Genomic DNA, 17,941 nt, shown 5'->3' on the forward strand with positions numbered 1-17,941 from the left:
GTTTTGGTAGCTTAGATTCTATTTTTAGTGTGTTAGCTTAGAGGGAAGAGCAGCTGGGTTTGACAGCCCATTGCGAGGTTAGCCCAGTAGCTTCCACATCTTTTGTTTGTTTTGGCTCTGACATTTTTTGTGGGGTTATTGTCTCTGCCAGGCCATAAGGCATGGCGAGAGAGTATGTTCTGCACCCTGTCTGTCCGTCCGTCCATCCGTCCGTCCGTCTGTGAACAGCTAATCTCCCGCACCGTTGGCTTGATCCCAGCGAAACTGTGCACACAACTATAACTGCACCAATCTGTGTAAAACTTTGTATGTGCACTCCCTAGATGCCAAGGATGCCCTGCATTTTTCACATCTGTCTTTTATAGCGCCACCAGGAGGCCGACTTATAGAAAACACATTTTGGGATATTACTCCTTCAGATTTTATCCAAATTTCATGCAAATCGGTACACATCATCTCTATAGTCATGTGATCAAGACGGATCTGTTAGATTTTTCATATTCCATCCTGATTGGCTAAGATTGACTTCTAGCTTGCAGGAGTGAACGCAGCGTCCGATTGCGGTCAAACTTTGCACGCACATTCAAACTATGTTGAGAAACAAATGCTACCCTTTTAACGTTGGCCTGTTATAGCGCCACCAGCAGGTCTAATTTAGCAAAACATTTTTTTGGAACAAAATACCTCAAATCATGAATGCAGTGTCCGATTGCCATCAAAGGCCTAAGAAGAAATGGCACCCTTTTCACATTGGCCTATTATAGTGCCACCAGGAGGCCACGATAACCCATCTGACCTGGCGGAGACCTTTGCTCCGAGGAGCACTTTTTCTAGTTTATTTTCTGTCAGCACAATAACCTTAGCAACGCATGTTAAGCTGATAACGTTCTCAGCTTGTTGTATATTAATAACAAGGTAATTTTTATTTACTGGTCCATTTTTGTTTCCAGTTCGCCCCTGCCAGCCGATCCGTGTAGGCTACATCAGTTACTGGACTATGAATTGGTCTCTTGGCTATAACATTGTAGGGTCATGTTTTTTAGTTAGATTGTTTTTATCAATGAAGCCCTGATGAAGATTACTTGCCAAACCTGTTGGCTTTTTAAAATGGTTTAAACATGCAAATTAAGGCTATAGGTAGGGCATGCCTCCTGGTGGAGTTATTAAGCCTAACTTTCTAGCATATTTGAATAGGCAAAGAAGACATACTGTATCATCTAAATCCAAAATATGTAGTGACACTATTGACATGACTGGCAAAGAAGCAGTCGCCACCGCACACCACTTTATCCAGATGCTGCAAGAGGGAGGGTTACACCCACACACATTGTGACAGGTTGTGAACTATAATTATGTAAGCTGACACCAGGAAATCGTCTCCTTGACACGAGAGCTTCCGCCTGACATATTTTTCTAATTATGTGAGAGGAGCGCCTCCATTTCTCTAGTACCACAAACCACAGAGCGCTGGTGCACATTGATTACAGGAAGGAACCAAAAGGTCTCTGGTTCAATCCTCTGCTTTGTGTTTAAATCTCCCAGGGATATCACATGAATAGCCACGTCTCTTCTAGTGTCTATTTTAACTCCAGTAGTGCCCCAATCCACTTCTATAGAAATTCCACAGTTACAGTATGCATAATTATGACAATTTAATTATGATTTTCAGTTAAGAGCAATGGTTGGTAAATGTATATTTTTGAGCTATTTACACATTCAATCTGTAACGAAGAGGTCCTGCGTTTACCTATCCTTTGCTCATGTATATTGTAACCTGAGTGATAGATTAAATGGATTACTGGCACAGCATATTGGCACTAGCAACTGTAATTTGCATAGTTAATAAATGCGGTGATTGCATTATTTATTGAATACATTTTAACAGAATATTTGAGTTTGTCATTTCCTGTCTAGCCGAATTGGCCACTCAGCCCTGACAAATTCCACCTGTGGAAAAATACAAACATGTTTGGTTAATCATGATAGGGATGTGTCTAAATGACAGCACTCACGCAACGTTGAAAAGTGACACTTGGTGGTGCGTACGGCTTTGTCGAGCGTCTATACGAACACAATTGGCCCGTGTTCGGGGGAGGGAAGGCGTGCGGGGAGGGTGATTTGTGTCACTGCACGTATTCCTATGGCCTGACCTGTCAGCAGGGAGTGTTGACGGGAGGAATAGGACGAAGGCTCTAGTCTACGTACTCCCGGTGGGGGCTCTTCACTGACAGGTGAGTCAGTAGGATACAGTGCAGTGACAACACACAACAGTGTGTGGGAAGGAATCAATTGGCATAATAAAATTGGAGAAAAAGGGGTAGAAAGCACAAAAAAAGAAAGAAAAGAATGGTTGAATGTGTGATTGGGTGAATTAACATTTGTGACGTGTCTCTATAGCAGCGGACCACACCATCGCCACTTTTGGAATCCATTTATTTGTGCCACCTTGAAAACTTTGGGCTGTTGGCTCTCTGCTGCAATTGCAATATATTATTGGAGTTCATTTTGAGGGCCTTGTACTGTAAATTCTATTATGGTAATAATATGCTGCATACAAGGTTATGCGTGTGTTCCAAGGCTTTTCTCAGTAGCTACGCTATTTCTTTAGCATAAAGTGATGGCTTATCATTATGTTTAACCTCGTCTTACCAGCCTTTCCACCACAGAGGATTCTTGGTATTTGTTACATACTGGCCCGTGTGATCCGGTTTAGAAAAAAGGAAAACAAATATTGTTTTCCGGTGATGGGTTCCACTTGGCGTCGCATTGTTTTTGTTCCCCGCATAATGTGAATCAATTAATTTAGTCTTGCTAGTCGTGACACAAGTTACATTAAAAGATGGACATACCAAACGATTATTATACCAAAAGAAACAAAACGATTATACCAAACTGAACACATTTTAAACAAGGGGAATCATTTTGGATGTGCGCTGGAGGGTCTGGTCGAGGGTTCCGGCCGCCTGATGACGTAAAGTTATTTCCGCTCCGACCGGACAGAAACCTCAAAATGGTATTGATCCCAGCCTACTTGCTTTGTTGACCGGGGTCCACCAAGGGTCTGTACAATAATTCTCCTTGTCGAAACTAGCCGTTTTACAAGCTCACAACGCGTAGCAACGTAACTCGCTGTGAGCTTGTAAATATTCTCACTACATATTGTTCGCCTATTATGTCATGCCCATAGTAGGGACACTAGGGTTCATGTGGTTAAAATGTCAAATTAAAACGGCTACATATATTTATTTTCTGTTTAAAGTTGAAATATATGTACATCTTATCAGACCTGGAGGAATAGCTACACAGAATGCTCTTGCCAGGCCATATTTTAGGTTGCCAAGATCAAAGCTAATATTCACACCTATATTTACATTAGAAATGTTTTCCAATCTATATGTGTGAGTTATCTTACTAAACTGCGAGGTGGGTGAGTTTGGTTGTGTCGTTAAAGTGTGTGTGTGTGTGTGTGTGTGTGTGTGTGTGTGTGCGTGTGTTTGTTTGTGCAACATTCTATAACGGCCTATAATTATAGCCAAGAGTCAGTCCTTGAGATGGAAGTGAGAGGAACATGGTAAAATATGACTGACTAATACAGTGTAACCTTGACATTACTTGCGTGTCTCTGCTTCAGGGAGGGGAGGGGGGATTTGAATCACGTAAAACTACTGCTCCTGGGCTATTAGTGCAGAATCTGGGTGAAGAGCAGAATACTGATAACCTGAGAACCCTACAAACCCATTACACTAGAAGACAGCTCAGTGCTGTTACAGAGACAGACAGATATTTGTATTCGACGTTCCCACATTTGGAATATCTACAACCAACAGTTGTCCTTTGAGAACGGCGTCTTGTTTCATGCCACTTGTTTTTTCTGTGTTGCAGCCTTTGTTCTCTATCTGCTTGGCTCCACAGGTCATGTGATGGTATATTAGGCTTGGTGAAAGATTAACGTCACACGATGTCGTCGCTCACCAACAATAGCAGATAAGCTCACAACGCATTACATTGCATCAGCGTCAGGTTTAAAGCACTGTACTTCCTTGCTGAACAACAGCTGGACTTCCGTACCAAAGTGATTGAAGAGGCTGCAGCACTTGAGGGAATAAATTAGTCCACTCTTTATTAATACATGTATTAAGTATACTAGACCGTACCAGGTGAAGGGCGCTGGCGCAGTTGCAAACTTGGGGTTATTGCACGTCCTGTCGCGCGGTTTCTCCCCCCCGCGCGTCCCGTCGTGCCCCCCCCCTCCTCCCCGTCGCGGGTCCCGTCGCGGCACCCCCCGCGGTCACCCCTCCCCACGGGCAACCCCGCACACACACACACACACACACACACACACACACACACACACACACACACACACACACACACACACAGAGATCCGTAAGAGTTCACTCAGAGAGTGGCCGGGGTCTATGGTGTGGAAGTGTGACAGACGTTGGTGTTGCCATGTTGGCCTATTGTAAGCGGTTTAGGGGCAATATTGGTGGTAGTGTGTTTTGGCGTTGGTTGTGAAAGTGCAGGTGGTTGTGGGGACGCGTTGTGAGCTTGTAGATCGGCTGTTTTCCAAGAGGCAAGGTATGTGTGAAGGCGCTTCGTTTGGCCTTCTTTTCATAGACCTTGTTGCTTGTAGGGCTCGTTTCGTTTAGCCTTGTTTTCATAGACCTTGCTGCTTGTTTCTCGCACGAAACCTGGCAACATTATCTCCTATTGTTTGACACATAAACGCTAATAAGAAGCTGAGATTTGATCAAATTGAAAAACCGGCTTCGCAGCTAAGTTCAGATGGTAATGGTCAATGGCTGTGTGCAAAATCAGAGCAATTGCTCCAGCCACTGAGGAGAACCGGCGAGCTTCACCACTACAAACAAACAGAACGTACATTTGCATGTTACTTACAGATACAGTATATTATAATGCATGGCTTATAGCACAACAACACGCCAATTCAAAGTTATTTCATTAAGACAAAGGGATATTTGAAAAAGAGTTATGAAGAGTTAAGATGAGAATGTGTAAAGAGAGTAAGGGTAAAGGACTCTTGTTTATAAAAATGAAGTTAATCAGCCACATGCTGTAAATCCCATACTTTGCTGACCAGGGTCTCCCGGCGGCCTGTACTTTGTTTACTTTGTACTCTGTTTTCCCTCTACACCAAATCTCTTCGGCAGAAGAAAATAATTGCTGCAATTCAATGCGTCGTGAGGTTGTCGATTGGCAATTATTTTGTATAATGTTTGCCTAATATGACAGAATAGGGATGCTAGTGTGGTTAATATTGACCGCTGACTTTTTCTGCAGAAAGAGATTATGCCAGATGAGGCTGACAACAATCCTGTGGAGACAGATTCAGGCCAAGAGGAAGGCCCTGCCCCTAAAACAAGAACATCTGCTCCACTGGGGAATCTGCTGGGCAAGACATTTAACTGAGGTTAGAGTTGCACCTAAATCTGCCAGCACCAGAGCTGAGGAGGAGCTGAAGGAGTATCTGGAGGCTCCTCCACTATCTCTCCCTGAAGACCGTCTACACTGGCGGAGGTCCCATCAGAACTTTACCTCTATTAGCCAAATTAGGCTATCACTATCTATGCGTCCCTATGGTTGCAGCGGAGAGTATTCTCCACTTTTGGGTGAGCAGTCTTACTGCAGAACGAGATCAGCTTCTTTTTCTACAGAATTATGTAGGTACTGATGGACAGAGTTACACACCAAATCAAAATTGGTCAGTCAGTAACTAAATTGTATGTGCAGTTGTGTGTGTGTGTGTGTGTGTGTGTGTGTGTGTGTGTGTGTGTGTGTGTGTGTGTGTGTGTGTTTACTTTTTGCTCCGTATATGCATACTGTGTGATTTGTTCACAAACAGAAAATACAGTAGCCTATAAAGTATCAGGTTTTACAGTTACATCACATTTTTTTGCTTGTTGTTTGTCTTGTGTCAAGCATTGTGATTTGTAAAAGAAAGAAAGAAAGAAATAAATCACAAAATACGAGTTTTACAGTGCCAACTGAGAAAAGCCAGCTAGCCTACCAATTTTATTTATGCAAAAGCATTTGTATCTTCGCCAGGCCAATAGGTTGGGGGGTACATGTACTGTAGGAGAGAGAGAGAGAGAGAGAGAGAGGTTTTGATGATATGCAAATTGCCAAGGGTCCAAGTGTGGCAGACAGGCAGCGTGGAACAATTGTAGTCCCTCATCAACCACTTTGAAAGCATTTACTGACAGTTTAGTTGAGGGAGCTTTCCTTGGAGTGCGTGGGTACCAGCAGCACAATGGTGTACATCTTGAGGCCTATGGGGATCACAGCCTCGGAGAGAGAGAGGTTGAAAATATATATCGTCGAACACTCCCACCAGCTGGTCCACACATACTTTTTAGGACATGGCCAGAGTTATGATGGGAGGTCTCAGAGGAGAGTCTGAACAGCAGATGAGTTGCTTTATCATTGTGTGGTTTTAATAGCCATTCTGGTGTGAGGCCAGCAGGGCTCACAGTGTTTTGCTTGTAGGTGTTGCCATTAAGCTCCATTTAAACCTGTGTCAGCTCCCAGCTCTGTGTTTCTGTGTGTTGGCATGTTTTCAGGTAAAAAACAGAACACATGCTATAATGTACTAATTGTTCAATGTAAGAGCCTTGGAGAGAATTAAAACAGTTGCATCCCAAAATTATCTGGACAAACAATGTTTATTTTTCATCAATCACGCTATAGGCACGATCCTCTCACCTCGTTTGACTGATGAGAGAGCTGTTATTACTCAATAGCAATAGCTGCCAACAGCTATTGTCTAACGATGTCTAACGTTGTAATTACAACATTAGAAAGGGAGCCATTGAAACCCCTTTTTGTTAATTCAAATGAAATCCAATATAACCGACTATAGAATCCATAGCCTTTCACAATAATTGTTTAATCAAATACTCAACTGCTTTGACCTCTCAATGGCTGTTTTTCCCATCACAGCCAATAGGTGGGAAAGCTTTTTAGTATTCTAATTACCAGATGAGATGTTTGTTAATTCCATGTCCATTTAGCATCGATTTACAACCCTTGAATGAATAGAAAATGGAGTAGATCCCTTGAATGGCTAACAAGATTCTCACAGTATTATTTGAGTACTTGAGAAAATAAGTGACATTTATGAGCGGCACTCATTTCCAAAGTTGGAACAATTTCCCACTTGAGGCGCCCAGAGTGTTCGGCAAAAAACGTTGGATGCTGAGAGGGCTGAAATGTGAGGCTCCTCGCTGGGAAGAACACTGGCGCCATAGAAATGCATGGCAGAAAGGCACTGGCAGCTCAGAAAACTTTTTTAAAATATGTTGATGTCAGGTGCAGAGTTTTGCATAGACAACATGAATCCATGGTTCAACCTTTCGGCTGTTGTTGCAACAGGCAGGTATGAATGGTGATCGTTTCCGCATCATCAAGCACCACACCCATCATTGTTTGTTTGAATGGCATACATTCAAAAGAGTAGTTAATACATTAAAAAAAAAAAAAAAAAATGATGCCCAACACCCGTGGCCCTTATCATCCTTTTGATAAATAATAATAGTTTTGCTAATTAATTATTTAAAATTATAAATATGTTGAGCTGGCTTCTATCTGTTTAATTTTCACTTTTCACCTGATGAAGTGATGTGTGCCCTCCCCCCTCTTTATGCTTTGCAGCGACTTAAAGGACGACTTCACCCATTTCCAACCTATCTTCATATAATTGGTCCTCACTAATGCCCATGATAAAATGGTACCATTTTTTCTACTCAGTCTGTGTCTCAGAGGAGGGCTGTGGACACTCATGTGGAAACCCGCCTACCGGTGACATCATCATTAGGCAGGTTTTTCTTTTCTTTTTTCAAACAAGAATACATTTTATTTATTTTATTTTGTATTAGCACGAGAACAATGGGCCTCATGCAACAATAAGTTCCTAATGTTTCCTCTTACATTTTTTCCTAAGTGAATTCCTAAGAGAAGTCGAGTCAGATTCATGAAACGTTCTTAAAAGGCAGAATTGTTCGTAACTATGTTCTTGATGATGATGAATCCCAATCCTCGTAACTTGAAGGGGTGTGCCAGTTCATCCTAATTACCACAGGGAGCCGCCCCACCAATCCCCATATAAGGCATGACTGCATGGCTCTTGCTCCTCCAGATTCTGTCCAAAAATTACGCAAATCGGTACACGGTATCTCTATAGTCATGTCATCAAGACGGATGTGTCCGATATTTCATATTCCATCCTAATTGGCTAACATTGACTTACAAAGTTTGCAGGATAGGTCCGTTTTGAACAAAATGCCTCAATTCATGAACGCAGTGTGCCATTTCCGTGCAATTTCGCACGCACATTCCCACTAGGCCGAGGAACAAATGCCACCCTTTTCACATTGGCCTGTTATAGCGCCACCAGCAGGTCTAATTTAATAAAACACATTTTTGGAACAAAATGCCTCAAATCATGAATGCAGTGTCCGATTGCCGTGAAAGGCCTAAAAAGAAATTACACCCTTTTCACATTGGCCTATTATAGCGCCACCAGGAGGCCACAGTAACCTACCTGACCTGGCGGAGACTTGTGCTCCGAGGAGCATTTTTTCTAGTTGCTGTATCTTTTTTTACCAGAGGTTATCCAACCAACACTGATGCAACCCTGCCCGAGGTCATTCAAAATGTGAGATTACTTTCAGCCTGTGTAGAATAGTGTTTTTGTTTTCAGAAGAAAGTTGAGAAGAGTTGTTGTCAGAAAGACTAAAAGTTTAGTTTTTTCATCGTTGTACTCTGTCAACTGCACTGAAATCCATCCATTAAGTTTGAAAGATGCACAATAACCACTATTTTCTGTTGTGATGACTTCGCTCTTACAAGGCCCAGTGTTAAGATGAATGACACACTGGAGAATGGCTACAACTCCTCCATCACCTTCACATCCTCAGACAACTACACATTGCTGCCACTACAAACTGCAATGAGCTCTATCAACTTTGTCCTGGGTTTTCAGTAAAATTCTGTGTAATGTGTAACAGTGCAATTTCGAACAAGGCACAATCTCAAAAGTTCATGGTAGAAGCTGTCAAGTCCATTTAATTCGGCATACTAAAGTGTCCAAGATGGCGAAAAAGGGGACAGGGAGAACATAATGTTTATCGAGCCCTAACCCTGGCTCAGTTTGCATATATATATTTAATTGTCCCGGTGTTTACAGCACACTTCAAGGATACATGAATTTACATGGTGTTTTGCACACATTCATTAGCATACCTATCAACAGCTACGTACTGTGGTTGATACTGAGTGAAGCTGGTGGGATGATAGCCTCTGAGTTCTTTTCTCTGAACCCGACTGTATCTGAGTTCCTATTTTCTTCACAGGCAAAAATATTTTTTTCCATGTTTATTTCCTTTTTTCATGTTTTTTTTTTTCATCTTTTCTCTTCCATCGTTCCATTGCTGTGTGGAGCGCTACATAGCGGTGAGCCACCCTGTTGTATTTCTCAGGTGCAAACCTCTTCTACAGGGTGGCCTGTTGCTGCGTTGTCTGGCCGATGGTGCTCGCATTCAGCTTTGGATGCATGTTCGGTTGTGATGTTGGTTCAGTGATGTCTCACATCTTACTGGGCTGCAACATTATTATCCTCATTTCTTTGATGCGTTTCTGCTGCCTCTCGGTCCTCAGAGCTCTGAAAGAGCCTGGACCAGGAGAAGGACAGAGGGACAGTGGGGTTGGAAAAAACATGAAAAGCTGCTTCCCATATATACATTTAACCCATTTGAAATGCGTCGCATCCTGATGCATTGTGAGCTTGTAGATTGGCTATGTTCAAAAGATTTTTTAGCATTTTATACATTTGAAAACTTGGGGAAAAAAATGGGACCTTCTGCATAATGAGTAAGTTCGGTCCATTTTGATGCCAATACTTTTGCACTTTTACTCGAGTAAATTTTGAATTCAATGCTTTGACTTGTATCAGAGTTTTTCTACATTGCAGTATTAATACTTTTACTTAAGTAAAACATTTCAATACTTTTTCCACCACTCCTCTTCAGTCACATACTTCCATATCATGGCTTTTGTCTACCTTCTGTTCCATTGTGTCACTTAAGTATTACACAATGGGGTCGACTGAACACTGTGTTCATGATTTCTGGTATTTTTTTTTACATTGGCCCCTCTACCTCTCGGCCTGGCAGCTTGGCGGTGATAATAAAGTAGATAGTAAACAAATATGATAGTAAACAATATTACTATACTGTAGGTAGCCTTACTGTACATAGCTTAATAGATAAGACCTGATCAATAGGGAAGTTCCCATGCTACTGTGTAAATCCGAGGCCTAGTTTAACTGTGTACTTCCACTTGGAGCAGTTTATGATCAAAATGCCCTCCGTGGACTGTGTGTGTGTGTGTGTGTGTGTGTGTGTGTGTGTGTGTGTGTGTGAGTGTGTGTGTGTGTGTGTGTGGGGGGGGGGTGTGCGTGTGTGCATCCGTGCGTGCGTGTAATTTCACTGTGCTTTTACATCTAATCATGAGAACGATATACGATATACAGTAAGTGAGTGTAAACAGGAAGAATGAATGATCAATAAAAACATAATTTGACCATTTGAACCCTAGCGTCCCTATTCTGGGTCAAACATTCAGTGAAAATAGCTGATCAACAAGTTCTACTTTATTTAGCTCTATGAACAATTGTGTACATTATAGCATACACTTCTCATTTACCCACAGAGCTAAAGAGACCCATTAGTAAAACCTCTCTGGTTCTTAGCCAAGCCTTTAAATAGGTTGTAGCTGCTGTGACCAGAACCTGTGAAGGGATCAAATAATGGGATGTGTCTCATCTCAGTTAGAGTTAATTGTTGTTTATTCAGCTGTGGGATCAACAGGGAAAAGGTTGACTTCAAGATTCGCCTCTTCTCGCACGCACACGCACGCACGCACGCACGCACACGCACACGACTGTACACACACATTAACCACTTGCAATGTTTTATTACCTACAATTTTCAGAGCATTGTTAAATTTAGACACCTATCAGGTTACTTTTATCTTCCCCACTGCGTTAGCTGTTGATTATTTGTTTTTGTGGTTCACTGTGGTGTTAAAATCAACTGCAGTTGTAGAAATCCATTAGGATTTTTACAAGCCAAATGGGAGTCACAGGAGTCAAATTGTAGCCATACAAATATTGGAATCTTTCAGCCATTGTGGCCAGTAAACGTCGGTTCCCTTTCCTACTGTAGAAGAGACAGACATCATGCTGTAATTACATTTCACGTTGGTTGGTGTCCGGGTAGCTCAGTCCGTATGGCACTCGCCTTTCATTTCGTTTCGACCACAAAGCCATGGGTTCGATCCCGGGCACTGGAAACTCAGCGTATGAGTAGCACGGCTTGGATGTGGCAAGTCGTGCGGTAAATACAGGGAGCTGATGGTAGGTGTTGCGCTCCACCTCAGTAATCCATCTCCCAGGGGTCTAGCACATTGCGAAACGGGGATACACAATAACGGGGAACAACAATAAGCCTCTCTGACCTACATGTTGGTTGGTTGAAAAAATATATAGTTGATTGATGTGAAATATACAGTATTATATATTGTCACTGTTGGGCAGAAGAAACCTTATGTCCAAAAGTGTTACTTTCCAGGAAATGAAAGAATAAATAAAGATAACCTGCGTTCCACTGGATCCAATGTAGTTATTATTTAGTCACACGCTCTTGTTAATACTTTTCAGTGGTTACTTGGAAAATTGGTTCAACATTTATAAAATATAATAACATTATTATTATTATTAGTGTAATAATAATAATAATAATAATAAGGGTAATAATAATAATAATAATAATAATAATAACAATTATTATTATTATTAATATTATTATTATTATTGTTATTATAATAATAATTATGATATAACCACCAGCCATTTATAAAACCAGCCCCCAGTGACGTTCACTTTCACACTCACAACGCGATGCAACGCATTGTGAGCTTGTATATCAGCTACCGTACTTTTGCACAACACTCTTGTGACGAAGGGGGCATTTATTTACGTGCGGGGGGGGGGGGGGACATTTTGAAACATGGAGATAAAAGGTTTCTTGCCTGACAGCAACGATATGTTGCTGTATTTCCATAATGGCAATGCCCTGGAGGGGCTATTAACTTGGACTGGCTGAGATGCATATTGATGTATAGGGTTGGGGTCAGGCCTTTGTGTCTATGTTGTAAATTAATGTGTGGTGCAGTCAAGCTCAGTAACAGTGGAGAGAGATATTAGAGATTTTCCATCCACCAGTCTTGTGTATTTTGTTCTAAGTTTATCTACAGTAACTGTTTATCAAGCTATCGATCCATCCATCCATTCATTTATTAATAGTATAAAGGTATACTATATTATACTAATAGTATCTACTTATATAATCGAGGATTGACTTCCGCCCCGCCACTGACGCCATACCCACAGCTCTGTTGTCGAGTAAACACAACACCGACACACCACATCTCGCCACCACAGTAGCCACGGCGTGCGCGCTGAATTTACGGGTGGCGTAGGCCACCTATCATTGCTCACTACATATTTTCCACCTGGCAACATAATTAATTCTACTCACCACATTACGACCCCAACGGAAGGGGAAACAGTTCCGCACCGTTTACCGTGCGCACCACCGACACTGAACGCCGACGGCTTTAGCCGAAACAACACGAAGCGGCCGCCATTGAAACTCCGCAGCTCTCTGCATCGCCAGCACAACAACAAAAGCGCGTCCTTCGCTTCATCCCCCCACCCCAGGAAAATTAAAAAAACATATTTTTTTTAACTTTTTTTTTTTTTAACTTTTGGAAATTTTTATCCCACGATTTTGGTACCGGGCGGCCGGACCGCTAGTAAGGTTATAAAACAGTTTTTTATATTTTGCCTGTTTTTGCCTTCAAATTGTCAGGCGTTGGCATTATGCTTTCACAATGAGTGTCATGTTATCATTAAAATCACACTGTCTAACTAAATGTGTTGTAGTCTTTTGGGTGACACCTACAGACAGTAGTTACATCTGTCTATGATCCAACTGGATGTCATTTTGGAATTTGGTCCCTTCGCAAAAAAACGTGTGTCTGTGATATATGCTTTGATAGGGGACCTAAAACCAGTAACTTGGGACAGAGTGAGAACTGCCTGGGAGAGGGATCTGGGTGTTGAGCTTCCTGAGGAGATGTGGCAGGACAGTCTACTACGTATTCACACTTCTATTCAGGGGAGAAGCTGGCCAGACTCTTTAACATCCCAGAACCTGGCTGCCCGAGATGCAGCCAGACCCCAGCTTCACTAGGCCATATGTTCTGGACGTGCCCCTCCCTCAATACCTACTGGAGACGAATATTTGAAGTATTCTCCCATATGTGTGGAAAAGCAATAACTCGCTCTTTTCACACGGCCATTTTTGGCATAACTCCCCCTGACTGTACAGTCACATCTCCACAAGCAAACGCTTTGGCATTTGCCTCCTTATTAGCTCGTAGACTGATTCTCTTAAATTGGAAGTCCGACAAAGCACCCTCTTTCTCGCAATGGCTAAAAGAAGTATTGTCTTTCCTACCTCTTGAGAAACTCAGGTATAGAGTGCATAGAGCCCGCAACAACTTTATTTTAGCTTGGAGTCCCTTTGTTGATTTTGTTGAAGAATTTTCCTTTAACTAAAACTGTTCAGTTAATTATTATTATTATTTTTGTACATTTTATCTGTGTCCGACTTGTGATGTGAAAAACTGTCCCTGTTATATAGAATAAGGAGAGGTATCTCTGTCTAGAATTGTGAAAATTGTGTTTTGATTGTAATCTTGTCCCACTGCTTTTTTTTCTTTCTTTTTTTTTCTTTTTTTCTTTGGAGCCTAAGGGGGGAGGGGGGGGGGGTTATGTGTGTTTATATAGTCTTGTATGTTATATCAACACGGTCTCTTTTTTGTATAAAATGCTATACATTTGTACGTGTATATACGTGTATGTAACATAAAAACTGTAAAATAAAGTTGTAAAAAAAAAAAAAAGAACTGTGATTCCCAGAAGTCCGTTGGAAGTGAAAACCCCGGAAGCAATGCTTCAAATCAAATTAAGCATATCGAAGACAATGTTTTGGAAAGCAAAAACAACTTAATAAGAAACGGTCCATGTCTACCCTTATGGACTCACTGACTTAAATTTGCTGTCAAATTGTCAAGTGCATGTCTGCGTGAGGGCCCAGAGCCCTTCATATACCCTTTCTGTAAGTCTGCTTCTCTGCAGACTTTGACTGAGGGAATCACCCACAGTTCATTATGTTGTGATGTTAAATACGGAGTTACCAGGGTTACCAATCCTCCAAAGTCAATCTTTAGGTATGCAAAACAGTCATGCAGTCCGGGCAACAGGCACCAGTGCTTTCTCACCGCTCTCAGAGAGACAAACTGGAGAAGAGATATGTATAGTAAAGATGAGGGACAAGAGATGATAAATGAGCCGAGAGTCAGCACCACCTGAGGAGGTCAGCCCATTAATCTTGGGTAAACATCCATAAGGCTGTTGGCCCTGACGGCATCCCAGGTCCTATGTCCTATAAAGTATGCACGGACCAGCTGGCGGGAGTGTTCGACCAACGATATATATTTCCAACCTCTCCCTCTCCTAGGCGGTTGTCAAGATGTAGACCGTTGTGCTGGTACCCACACGCTCCAAGGAAACCTGTCTCCCTCAACTAAACTGTCAGTAAATGCTTCGAGAGTGGTTGATATGGGACTACATTTGATCCACGCTGCCTGCCTGCCACACTTCTCTCTCTCTCTCTCTCTCTCTCTCTCTCTCTCTCTCTCTCTCTCTCTCTCTCTCTCTCTCTCTCTCTAAAGGTCCATCGGCTATGGGCCATTCAGACACTCAGCCACCAGGGAATATAATTGTTACGAGTGTGGTTAATGATTTATCTACTCTCTTTTATTCTAACCATCGTGTGTGTGTGTGCGTGCGTTTCTGTTCCCCTCTCCCAGCCGCCATCCTTGACGACCCGATGGAGTGCAGCAGAGGAGAGAGGCTGGCCATTACGCTGGCAAAAAACAGCATCAACAGAAAAAGTAATCGCTCTATCACTGGCTAGCTGGAGGTGGACATCTTTGAACTGCTGAGAGACAACGAATATGCGATGGGGCAGACAAGTAAGTAATGGGGGGAGAAAAGTGTGTGTGTGTGTGTGTGTGTGTGTGTGTGTGTGAGCGAGCGAGCGTACACACGTTCATGCGCCTGCTGTGCCACCCACTCAGTGTCCATACGGACTGCACCAGTAAATAGACTGTACTTATATAGCACTTGGTTTGGGAAAAACAAAATGAGCTGTCATATTTTATTATTTAATATATTTTTATAGCTGCAGGAGTCAAAAGGTGTGTCTGTGTTCCAGCAGATTGTGCTGTTCTGTTTTCTTCTATTTTGGCAGCTTCAATTTTACTCTGACGGGAAGCATATGGAAGTATTTAGTTTATGCTAAATAACACAGATTCTGGACCTATAGTACTTGTATGTCAGGATTAGAAGACTCACAGATCTACTATGCTAATGAAAGAACCTCAATATATCAGTAAATGTCTTACACCTCCAAACAGTATGTCACCTGTGTATAATATATTGATAGTTTCATGTCACCTTTCCCTGAAGATATGGTGTCTTGTTTTAAAGGAAACTATAGGAAAGTATGTGTCAAAAAGACCAAATAGACCAAACCATTGTGATTGTCAATATGAAACACCGACCTTCAGAAACACAAGCATTGTGGTTTAATCCGAGAGCCAACCTGCCTCACAACAACTCTGTTATTTTCTCTACATGAGAACTAAATGTCCGTAACTGTAGCCCAGGCTGTGTCTGAGTTTGTATGAGTATGGCCGTGTGTGTGCGCGTGCGTGTGTGTGTGTGTGTGTGTGTGTGTGATTAGAGCCAGGAATTGGATTAGGAATGGATCAGTGGAGGTGGTTAGATGGAAATGTCACCGAAGCAGAGCTACCTGCCCAGAGAAAACCTGTCCGGCCCTAACAGCAGTTCCTGCAGGACACGGCTACTCAGCGGCTGCACTTAGAACCGATTGCCTTTTCAATTTAAGGCCTGAACGTGACATATTTAAACACAAGCATTACCAAGTTGGTACAAGTAAAGACACTTAATATATTCAAGCTTGTCAAAAGCTGTCAGTTGGTGATCACGGCCCTCACAATTCTGACTAAGAATAATGATCTCCCTTGTGGCTGCTTCCCGGTTTGTTGGAGTACTCTGCAAAACAAACTGCTTGAAAATGCTTTTAATCAGTTTATCATGCCGTGGGTTTTGCCAACTCAATTCTGATTATGAAATCTTTGACATCTTCCACTGAAGAGAGCACAGAGGCCAAATCTCTCTCCTCTCCACTTATATACTGGCCTGATAAGTGGCCAACACAGCTGTGAGCCATTCCAACTGATTAACCACACGCCGTGTTAAATATCTCCCTAAGCCATGTTGCTGCGCACTCACACTAAAAGCGACAATAGGGTGTGGATTCCTTGTTGGCGCAGCCAGCTGTATTTGTTTATAAGTTAAGTCCTTAGGAGTGTTTGGAAGCAATCTATGTTAAACGTACAGCCAAAAGTACTTTCTGATCAAATTTTAAACGAGACAAAGACCCTGCATTTGCTCACTATTGATTTGTGTGTGCGTGTGTGTGCGCGCGTGCATGTGCGCATGTTTGTGTGTGTGTCTGTTGCAATGCACCTACAGTATGAATAAATGAAATGTTTTGTGGATAAGTGACTTTTCCTGTCATATTTTAAAACAGTATTGTATACAGAGGTACAGTATTTTATCCAGAGGTTACAGTACTGTGGACATTTGGTACAGGCCTTCTCAGGAACGATGCAGGTTGGGAATACATGGCCCACACGGTTATGCAATACTTTCTGTCTGTGTCCCTTTTAAGCCCATATATGGAGATCTCTGTATCTGTCTGTCCTTATCACTTTTGTGCCAATATTTGGAGATCCCTGATGTTATCAGTATATATTATATCTTAAGTAATTTATACTTAAGATATTATAACATTGTCTTTGCTACATTCATTTTGGAGTTGTATGTTCGTATTTTCTCAAAGGCAAATCTATTCATATGTTGCCTTGAGCTGGCAAATTGTATTCCATTGTGAGCTCCAGGCGGCTCATGCCAGCAGTCTTGCTCCACAGGAGAGCGCACAGGTGGGGAGAGGTACAGAAGCTCAATGTCAGTCTGGTGGTGTTGAAGTGCAATGACTGTTTGTCTGGAACATAAACCTGCGTGCTTAGAGCAATCTGACTTTGGGTGAGAAGGAGCAGTATCTCAATATTGATTCATTTCACATTTACAAGAGCTAATTTAAACGTTTGTTATTAAAATTTAGTAGTACGTTTCGAAAGACATCTGCCCTCTGTTTGACCATCACTCGGGTGTAGTCGCTTGTAGTCGCTGCTCATTTGCATAATGTTGAAAACACTTTTTGGCCGTCAAGTCGCTCAGTGTAGCCAGCTACCATTAGAAATGAACTGGTCGCTTAGTTATAGTCCCTGTCACTGGTGCTGAAATCTCCCCATAACAACATTACCTAAGTACAGTCACTATCCATGGTGCTGAACTGTGTGTGTGTGTGTGTGTGTGTGTGTGTGTGTGTGTGTGTGTGTGTCATTCACGCATCAGGTACAAATCATTGCAGACCTTCAAGCAATACAGTTTATTGCATTTGTATTGATCAGTGAGAATGAATGTTAAATGCAGAACAATGCACTGCAGTTGACCTGGTGACCTTGTGGCCCATATTCAACCTCACTGCGCAGCGCTCAGCGAGTCAACAAGACCACTGACTGTCAGACAACATGACCCTGATGTCAATGGATATAGGGCAACTGTGACTCTCCACAC

Source organism: Gymnoscopelus microlampas (genome assembly GCF_963454915.1).
Source record: "Gymnoscopelus microlampas genome assembly, chromosome: 8".
In the NCBI taxonomy this organism is placed as follows: Eukaryota; Metazoa; Chordata; class Actinopteri; order Myctophiformes; family Myctophidae; genus Gymnoscopelus; species Gymnoscopelus microlampas.